Source organism: Budorcas taxicolor, chromosome 3 (assembly GCF_023091745.1).
Source record: "Budorcas taxicolor isolate Tak-1 chromosome 3, Takin1.1, whole genome shotgun sequence".
Classification (NCBI taxonomy): Eukaryota; Metazoa; Chordata; class Mammalia; order Artiodactyla; family Bovidae; genus Budorcas; species Budorcas taxicolor.
Window position 1 is genome coordinate 12531713 of NC_068912.1, and position 10392 is coordinate 12542104.

At 40.5% G+C, this 10392-nt stretch overlaps 1 pseudogene; it reads right to left on the reverse strand.

Moving 5' to 3' along the window:
- Window positions 1-3632: 3632 nt before the first annotated feature.
- LOC128044869 (T-cell surface glycoprotein CD1b-2-like) lies at window positions 3633-8138 on the reverse strand (annotated as a pseudogene).
- Between the last annotated feature and the right edge of the window lie 2254 nt (window positions 8139-10392).

Here is a 10392-nt window from a genome sequence, read left to right on the forward strand (position 1 = left end):
GACAAAAATTTTGCAGCCCATCAGACAACAATTTCCTGAGGTACATCTCATTCATTACATGGATGACATTTTATTGGCTTCTCCCTCAGAATCTCAATTAAATTTATTAGGTAATGAGGTCATAACTAATTTAACTAATCATGGGCTACTAATAGCAAAAGATAAATTACAACACCACTCCCCTTTTAAATATCTCGGATATTTTATGGACGGCTCCACCGTAAAGCCACAGAAACTTTCTATCAGACGGGGTAATTTACAAACACTTAATGACTTCCAGAAACTTATCGGGGATATTAATTGGCTACGACCTACCTTGGGGATTCCCACATATGCTTTACAAAATTTATTCAAATTATTAGAAGGTTCCTCTGATTTGAATAGTCCCCAACAAATTACCCCTGAGGCTGAGAAAGAATTACAATTGGTGGAACAGAAGATTCAACAAACATTTGTATACTGTATTAATTACAATTCCCCCTTTCAGATATATGTTTTTGGTACCAAGATATCTCCTACGGCCATTATAGTACAGGATAATCACCCTATTGAATGGGTATACCTCCATTCCAAACAGACTAAACACATTGTTTCCTATATAGACTTAATAGAGAAAATCATTTTTCTTGCATGCTCTCGCTTTGCACTATAGCTAGATATGACCCTACTAAGATTTACCTACCTTTGGCAAAAACAGAAATTGATAATGCTCTCCAAGTGTCCACTATCACTAGTCCCCAAAGGACTAATCCTAGAGGCTTACAAACAAATGAATAATGGCAAGCTGATTTTACACATTACAAACTGCCCCCTTTTAAATTTTTACTTATAGTCATAGATACCTTTTCTGGCTTCATTTGGGCAGTTCCTTCCACCACCGAGGCTACTAAAGCTGCCATCACACCCCTTCTACAATGTTTTTCAATGATGGGGATCCCTGCTGCCACCAAAACGGACAATGGTCCTGCTTTTACAGCCAATGCTTTTCATGATTTCATACGTCAGTGAGATATTTGCCATCTTACTGGCATCCCGTACTACTCTCAGGGCCAAGCCATCTTTGAACGGGCCCACCGTACACTCAAGCTCGTTCTTAATGAACAAAACAGGGGGAATAAGCTAAGGGACCCCTATGGACCTAAAGCCATCTTGCCTATAGCCCTTCTAACAATCAATTATTTTAATTTGCCTCTACACAGTCAGGAAACATGAGCAGAGTGACATTTTTCTGATTCACCCTCACGTATGCCTGAGCAAACTGCTGTTTGGGTTAAATGTCTTGATCAATGGCAGCCAGGAACACTTAAGTTCCTAGGCAAGGGATATTGTCTTGTCACTTTAGATGATGAAACCGAACAGTGGGTCCCACTCAGAAGAGTCAGAAGACCGGCAGGCCTTGCTCCACACCCCCCGACCAGTAACAGCACTAAAACGAAAATTGCAACAGATGACACTGAAAGATGGCAAGAAAATGAAACGTCCCTGACCAAATGCACCTTTTCCTACCTGGGCGCAAATGAAAAATCTGTCAAGATTAGCTGCTGCTGCTGCTGCTAAGTCACTTCAGTCGTGTCCGACTCTGTGCGACCCCATAGACGGCAGCCCACCTGGCTTCCCCGTCCCTGGGATTCTCCAGGCAAGAACACTGGAGTGGGTTGCCATTTCCTTCTCCAATGCATGAAAGTGAAAAGTGAAAGTGAAGTCGCTCAGTTGTGTCTGACTCTTAGCGACCCCATGGACTGCAGCCCAGCAGGCTCCTCCGATCCATGGGGTTTTCCAAGCAAAAGAGTACTGGAGTGGGGTGCCATTGCCTTCTCCACAAGACGAGCTGAGGATACTCTATTGATGACCAACAGGCCATTTTAACCTGTGCTTCTGGGGTAAGTGGTAATTACACCTATTGGGCTTATATCCCCAACCTACCTCTTTTACCAGTGGTGGATTAGACAAAATCATCTCCTGTGGTTTTCACAAATGATAGCTTACATTTTCCTGCCCCCTGGTCAGATCTAGGACCACGAATAAAAGACGAAGGAAAGACAGTTAACACTTACCTATCCAATGCTCCCCATCTGTTTCAGCGCCCTCCCTTTGTGTCTCCGTCTATATCCACAATGGTGGGCTTACTCTTTCTCAAATGGCTCTTTCCATCTTGGAATGTTTGCTACCATGACCTTTGTTCTCAACTGGACAGATACTACCTACCATGGACAAATAGCCAACTTCACTCACTATCTATTTAGGCCTTCTGAGCCTCCTTGTGACAGCGTATCTTGGAAGAAAAAATCGTCTGTGCCGGAAATGGACTGGTCCACCTATAGAAGAAGGTTTGGAAAAGTCTCTGTTCACGACAACATGACTTTTGTAGATTGGGGGCCTCATGGACTCTTTGTGAATAGCTCAGAATCACAAGAAAATAATAACACGTGCCAGTGGTATAATGTTTCAGCACCACATTTTAACAGAACACAAACAGGACTCTGGCATCAATGCGATGAACTTTTGAACTGGTACAACAGAGGTCTTTCACCTCCCAGACCCCAGATAATCAGTCCAGTCCTGGGGCCTGAATACTGGCATGTTTGGAAAATTCCTGCTTGCTTGTCTCGGTTTAGCATCTCGTATGCTTATGCACATATTTCCATTCCACAAAATTATACTATTGAGTATAATTATACCGGTTATGTTCGAGCTTGTGTAAACGCACCATATCTTTTTGCTATTGGACAATTTAGAAGTAATGGCTCAATTCTGTCCTGCACTGTCATTTGTATACCTGTTTAAATCATAGTGTGCCAATTAATGTTATTAAAGACAGGGTTGTTTTTAGTCTGGCAAAGGACTGACTTATGGGTTCCAGTTAAGACCTCTGAACCCTGGTCAGATTCCATGTTATTGTCTTTTATTCTGAAAGAATTCCTAAAAAGAAGCAAATGCTTTATTGGCTGGATCAGAGCTGCTATAGTGGGTATTATCTCAGTCATAACCGTTGGTACAGTTTCTGGAATGGCATTGTATAGTTCTATTCAAAATCATGATTTCATTACTGCCTGGAAAAAGGATTCTAATGATCTCTGGGCCCAGCAAGCTCAGATAGATCAACAAAACAAATACACTTAGATGACCTACAAGCTGCCCTTATGTATGTGGGGGATGATCTGCATGCTTTACAGGTACAATTGAAGTTGCGGTGTCACTGGAATTTCACTACTTTCTGTTTGACCATATGCCATACAATGCCACTAAATATCCTTGGGAACAATAAAGTTATATCTTTTAGGTTCGAAATCAAACACTAGTCTAGATATAGAAAAACTGAAGCAACAAATCACGTCCACCTTCAACAACATTCCCCCTGTGTTATATAACACTGACTTCTATAATGCGCTATCCGCTAGTACTTCCTTTCTAAATCCAAAAAATTGGGTACCCCATACGATGGCTTCTTATGTGCTGATCTTTTTATTGTTTGTTATTGTTCTCATAGGATTCCAACATTACGTGCTCGAGCCACCACCACCCAAAAAGCAAGACTAAAATGGCTGCAACAGTCCTTGCTCTTAAGGAAAAAGGGAGGAAATGTGGAGGAGCTGGAAGGCTTTGAGCAAATACTGGAAATGTATTTGCTCCTCTCATGATGAAGGTTGGAAGCTGCAACGAACATAACAAAGGGTTATGAGCATTCACCGAGTGCCTGAGGCTGGGAACGGATAACGAAGGGTTATACACCCGGCCTTGAGGCGTTCGAAGACTTCCTTCTGACCACCTGTTTCTGGGAACAAGGACTGTTGTTTCATGATAAGTCTCCCTTTAGAGTTTCGCCAAAGCTATGTTATGTCTTGGGCAGTGGGAAATGTATTTTATGGTTGAATGCTTTGATGTTTACTGAGAAAGGCTACGTGCAAGTCTGCTTTGTGTTCTCTTCCCTGAGACCATAAAACTGCGCAGCTGGATAATACACTTTGTCATAGAGGCTTAGAGGCTGTCCCTGAGTGTTCCTTTCAGAGCGCGGTTCTCTGAGCCTTACATGGCTCCATCACTTGACAGCAAATAGATGGGCAAAAATGGAAACAGTGACAGATTTCATTTTCTTGGGCTCCAAAATCATTGTGGATGATGACTGCAGCCACAAAATTAAGACACTTGCCCTTGGAAGAAAAGCAATGAGAAACCTAGACAGCATATTGAAAAGAAGAGACATCACCTTGACAACAAAGGTCTGTACTGTCAAAGTTATGGTTTTTCCAGTACTCATATACAGATGTGAGATTTGGACCATAAAAAAAGCTGAGTGCCTAAGAATTGATGCTTTCAAACTGTGGTGCTGAAGAAGACTCTTGAGAGTCCCTTGGACAGCAAAGAAATCAAATCAGTGTATCTTAAAGGAAACCAACCTTGAATATTCATTGGAAGGATGGATGCTGAGCTGAAGCTCCTATACTTTGGCCACTTGATGTGAAGAGTCGACTCATTGGAAAAGACCCTGATGCTGGGAAAGATTGAGAGCAAGAGGAGAAAGGGGTAACACAGGATGAGATGATTGAATAGCATCACTGATTAAATGGACATGAGTTTGAGTAAACTCCAGATTTGTGATGAACAGGGAAGCCTGGTGTGCTGCAGTCCATGAGGTCACAAAGAGTCGGACAGGACTGAGAGACTGAACAACAATGGCAATGTACGGATGTAAGAGTGGGACTGTTCAGAAGGTTGAGTGACAAAGAATTGGTGTTTTCTAACTGAAGAGCTGAATAAGACTCTTGAGAGTTCCTTGGACTGCAAGGAGATCAAATCAGTCAGTCTTCAAGGAAGTCAACCCTGAATATTCATTGGATAGACTGATGATGATGAAGCTGAAGCTCCAGCACTTTGGCCACCTGATGGAAGGAGCCGATGAATTGGAAAAGACTCTGATGCTAGGAAAGATGGAAGGCAAAAGGAGAAGGGAGTGGCAGAGGATGAGATGATTAGATAGCTTCACTGATTCAATGGACATGAATTTGAGCAATCTCCAGGAGACCATGAAGAACACTGAAACCTGGCATGCTGCAGTCCATGGGGTCACAAAGATTCAACACAACTTAGCTATTAAACAACAACATCAAGTCCTAGCCATTGTTTCTCTTGAGACTCAAACTGTCACAATTATGATATGGGAGGTTTTTCAACCCAGGCGCTTATGAATCCTTTTATCATACATTTATCATTGAGCTTCCCTTTACTTTCTGGTATGGCAAAGGTGTTCCAGACTCTTGGAGAAACTTCCTGCTCCAAACTAGAAATCAGCCACTTCTCCAAGGTACTTTGGTTCCTTGTAGTGGGAAAATATTATGTGAAAGCCGTAATTTGAGTTCTAAGCCTTCATTTTAGGGTTTTTTAAGTGGCCAGGACCCTTTTTTAAGTCTTAATACTATGATTTTTTATTTATACTTGCAATTCAAGTTTAAAACTACAGAGTTTTACTCATTTCCTCACATCAACTTTTCCACATAGAAAAATTCTAGTTTCCTGTGAATCAACACAATTATGTACTCACTTAAACCCACTATATGCTGTATTCCATACTATCCACCTGTCTCACTATACACCATATCTCACCAGCCTATACACACAAGATAGCTTTAGAATAACAATAAAAACACTACACACAAAAACATGATTTGGGCCAGAGATCCACCAAGAGCAAGCTCTTCTCTCAAGGAACTTATAAGTAGAAAGAAAAGAAAAACAGTAAGAACTGTAGTGTTCTGTGTATGAGTAAAGTGGATCTATGCAAGATACCAGTCAAGGGAGGGTTACTTCCACTGTAGCACTAAGGAAGGCTTTCTGGAGAAACAAGCTGCTCAGCTAACCATTATAGGCAGAAAATCATCCAGGCCAAGATGGAGACATTTTGTTAAAGATGCTCGGCAGCTCTGCAAATACAATTATCTCAGCATAATTACAGTTAGTTCAATTTGAAAAATGATATTTCAGCAGAAGCAAAAATAAGTTTTAAATAAGAAGTCAAAGGCATGTCACCATGAAGTTGTCTACATCATTTCATTTATTCCAAGGTATGTTCTTTCTCACAAATCACATCTATGAAATCTGAGTGGATCCTGCTAGTGATATTGTCTCATAACAATTTTCATTTATGTTTCTGCTATTGTATAAATTATGATTTATCTTACAACCTACAGGAACAATGATTTGACCAAATATGATGATCATTTGATAAAATATGATGAGATTGATTCCTAGGCTGACAACTTGAGTTTCAGGGTTCCTGGATACTTATTCTAAGTGGAAAAGGAGACATTCAGGGCTCATGAGATATTCTGATATGACCTGTTCAGAACACAAGCAAAAAATTGGTCTTCTTAATTGATATTTGTACACTATGTTCATAGCAGCATTATTCACAACAGGCAAAAAGTGACTGTTGAATTAACCCAAGTGTCTGTTGCAAAATCAACAGGTAAACAAAACAATCTTTAACAGGAAAGAAATTCTAATACAGGCCGCCACATGAATGAATTATGAGGACATAATGCTAAATGTAATAATCATTCACAAAAAGGCAAATGATTCCACTTCTAAAGGTACCTAGAGTATAGAGATTCACGGAGACAGAAAGTAGAATGGTGGTTGCCAGGGTCTGAGGGAGCAAGGATTGGGGAAAATGGTTTAATGGGCATAGACTTCTAGTTTTTCAAGATGAAAAGAGTTCTAGAGATTGGCTGCATAAATGTGAATGTACTTAAGACTACTAAACTATATGTGTAAAAATGGCTAATGCAGTAAATTTTCCATGATGTAATTTACTGCAATTTTTTAAAAATAAATTTACCTACAGATGGAAGTTGGGGAAAGTTTCTAGTGAAATATTGAGGCTTAAAAGACATAATATTAATAGATAAAACAGAGGGAAAAAATAAAACAATGGACAGAAATAAAAAGATAAATGAAAACTCACCAGCGTCTCCAAAACCATAATGCAAGGCATATAGAAAGGATCAAGGAGGGCACTATTACTGCCACAAGTATCAAGCCAATGGATGCGGGGTGTCCTGGCAACTGGGAGAAGACACAGGGATATCACTTCAAACCCATTCTCTGGTTCTCCAGGCCTTCTTGCCCACCCAAGTGTCAACACCCATTTTTGTGCTTACCTGCTTTTGATGACTGGACATTTCTGATTCCCTTTCTCATATTCCCAGATGTCATATTCTCCCAGCCACCCACAGTCTGTTCTTCTTGCCCCATCCCACCTTATAGTCCTTCATTCTTACCTATTGCCTGCCTTAGTTCAGCTATTACATTCCTCTGGCACTGGAGTCCCAGAAATAAATCTCAAACTCTCTCTCTCTCTCTTTGTCTCTCCCTTCCTACCTCTCCCCCTGTCACTCTTTCTTCCCCCTCTCCTTCCCTCCCTCCTTAGCTCATCCATCAAGTCTCTCCCCTTCCTCAGGAGTGCCCTCCGTTCTTGAAGACCACCTCCTCCCATCCCCACTTGGGCTCCAGTTCCTTCTCACCCCAGTACAGGATGATGTCCTGGTCCCCTAGACTGCTGTACTTCACTTGGCAACTCAGGCCAGCCACCTCCCCAGCCGCTACATCCAGGGTTACTCGGAGATACCAAGTCCAATCAGCATTGGGCATGATGTCTCCTTGCTGAGTGCCAGGCTGCTCCTGCTCGCCTCTCATTCACATCACCCACACAGGTTTTGGGTAGAATCCTGAGACGTGGCACACCAGCAGTAGGCAGCCAGGGCCAGGAGTGGTGCTACTGGACAGCCAGTCTTCAGGCTTCACTGGGTTAGGAAGGAGCAGTAAGAATGTCAGATTATGACTCTAATCCAGAGCCTGGGGATTCAGAAACCCACAAATTTGGATAGTTGCCTCTTCCACTCCTATGGGGATCAGATCATTTATTGATTAAACACCTCTCCACTTAGGTGTTCTCCACTTTTGAATTTAAAGAAGGAGGTGGGAGGTAATAGAAAAGTCTTGGGGAGAGAACAAGACTAACCTTGCTTCTGCAGGTCTGCTTTCCCTGCATCGAGGACACCCAGGAGATATCGAGGACAGGTTTCTGAGATGAACGACTGAACTGAACTGAACTGATTGTGAACAGTGCTTCTATGTACCTCCATGCACAAATATTTCTTTGAACATCTGTTTTCAGTCATTATTGTTATTACACCTAGAAGTGGAATTGCTGAGTGAAATGATTACCTCAGTGTCTAATTTTGTGTAATATTCAGTTTTCCATAGCACCTGTACAATCTTACATTCCCACAAGCAATGTGTGAGGGATGGAATTTTAAATAGGTGGATAGATACATACTTATCTAATGGATGCATACTATATTAGGAGTAAAAATTAACATTTTAAAATGCACATTATTAACTATTCAAAGTAAAAATAAATTAATAGTAATAGAGAATTTTTAAATACTTTTTGCAGTTCTCTTGAACATCTGACTTAGTAGAACACAGCTATATTTTCATATCTGTTCCCAAATACAATCTGATGTCCTATAGTCTCTGGAAAACAATATACACTCAAATAACATCTTGGTGTTGGTATAAAAATAGCTTTGAACTCATGTCAGGAGCAAGCAAGTGTCCCTGAACACACTTCAAGAACAACTTACCCAGATCTGGTACTTCTGTAGGGCATGTGTGAAGGTATCATGTCTTCTAAGTTAGAATATTTCTAAAAAAGATTCATTGTAAATAACTATCTCATTACCCTGAGGTAACCAAAGGCAGAATGAGTACTTGATTCTTTCCATATATTTACCAATTGTCGAGAGAATGAATTGCTTATACGGCTTCCTAGGAGAACAATGGGTAAGTTTTTGCATTATTGAACACTCATGAATTTCAGCATATTAAAAATATTTGAATCAATCCTGGCCATTGTTTTTCTTGAGGTTCAAACTGTCCCAGCTGTGACATGGGAGCCTTTTAAAGCTAGTCACTTATGAATCCTTGCAACATGCCTTTATCATTGAGCTTCTCTTTACCTTCTGGTACAGCAAAGTTGTTCCAGACTCCTGTAGAAACTTCCTACCCCAAACTAGAAATTAGCCATTTCTCCAAGATGCGTTGGTGACTTTCAATGGGAAAATAATATGTGGAAACCATAATCTGAGTCCTAAGCATTGGTTTGGGGAATTTTCAAGTGGCTAGGACCTTTTTCTAAAGCTTAAATATTATGATTTTTTAAGTTATGCTTGCAATAAATATATTTTATACTTTTATATATACTTCAAGTTTAAAACTAGAGTGTTATTTATCCATCTCATATCAACTACTCTTCTCCACAAAGAAAATCCTGGCTCCCAGGGAATCAACACGAATGTGCTCAGCTAATTTCCCTATACACGGTACTCTATACCATCTCCCTGTCCCACCGTACACTCTATCTCACTAGCCTATATACACACGATCGTCTTAGAACAATAGAAACCCTACCACCAAAATATGAGTGGGGTGATTTAAGATTTGTTTTCTTCCCCTACAATGTATCCCCTGGAGACAAATAAATTTTTATGCTTTAAATCACCCTGACTTCTGGTGTGTTACAAACTTGATAAGCAGTTATGCTGTTTGTTGCATTTTGCTTTAAGTTTTAGGAGTTAAAACTCCTATTTGTTCAATCTGTCATGTTATTAAATGCCTATGTGGACCAGGACATCCTGAATCTCAGAGTTAGAAGCTCAGCAAGTCCTTTCTCCAAATATTGATAATAATAGTTTGCCCTTGGGAATTTAGAGAAGGACTAGGAGGGGAAAGCTTTTCTACAGACAAAAAGCAGAGAACACTGGGTTTGTTCCCAGAAAGGCCTTGCAGGGTCCTGCTCAGTTACCATATTATAGAACCCAGTAACCAGTATTCTTTCCCTTCTCCTGAATTCAGAACCAAATGAGATACAGATATAGAGGATAAGATGTGTGGATCCAATTTTCAATTTAATTTCTGATAAACTTCCTAGAGAATTTTCCTTAAGTGTGTAATCCAAGTAATCTTGCTGGCGCTGAAAATTGAAGTGGCCTTACTCACTCTTATAAACTGTTTTTGTTATGTTGAAGCCCTAACTTCCTGTGTGGCTATATTTAAAAAGGAAGCCTCTAAGAAAGTATTGATATGAGGTTAAATAATGTCCTGAGTGTGGGAACTTTTAAGAAGAGACACCAGAGAATCTCACCTTCTCTCTCTCTCCCTCTCTCTCTTTCCCTTTCTCTCTCTTTCTCCTATCCCCCACCCCCCGCTCACCACATGAACTGAGGAAAGTTCACATGAGGACATATCAAGAAGGTGGCTGTCTATAATCAAGCCAAAAGGAGAACCTTCACCAGACTCCTCAAGATTTGTGAAAAAATATGTCTGTGGTTTTAT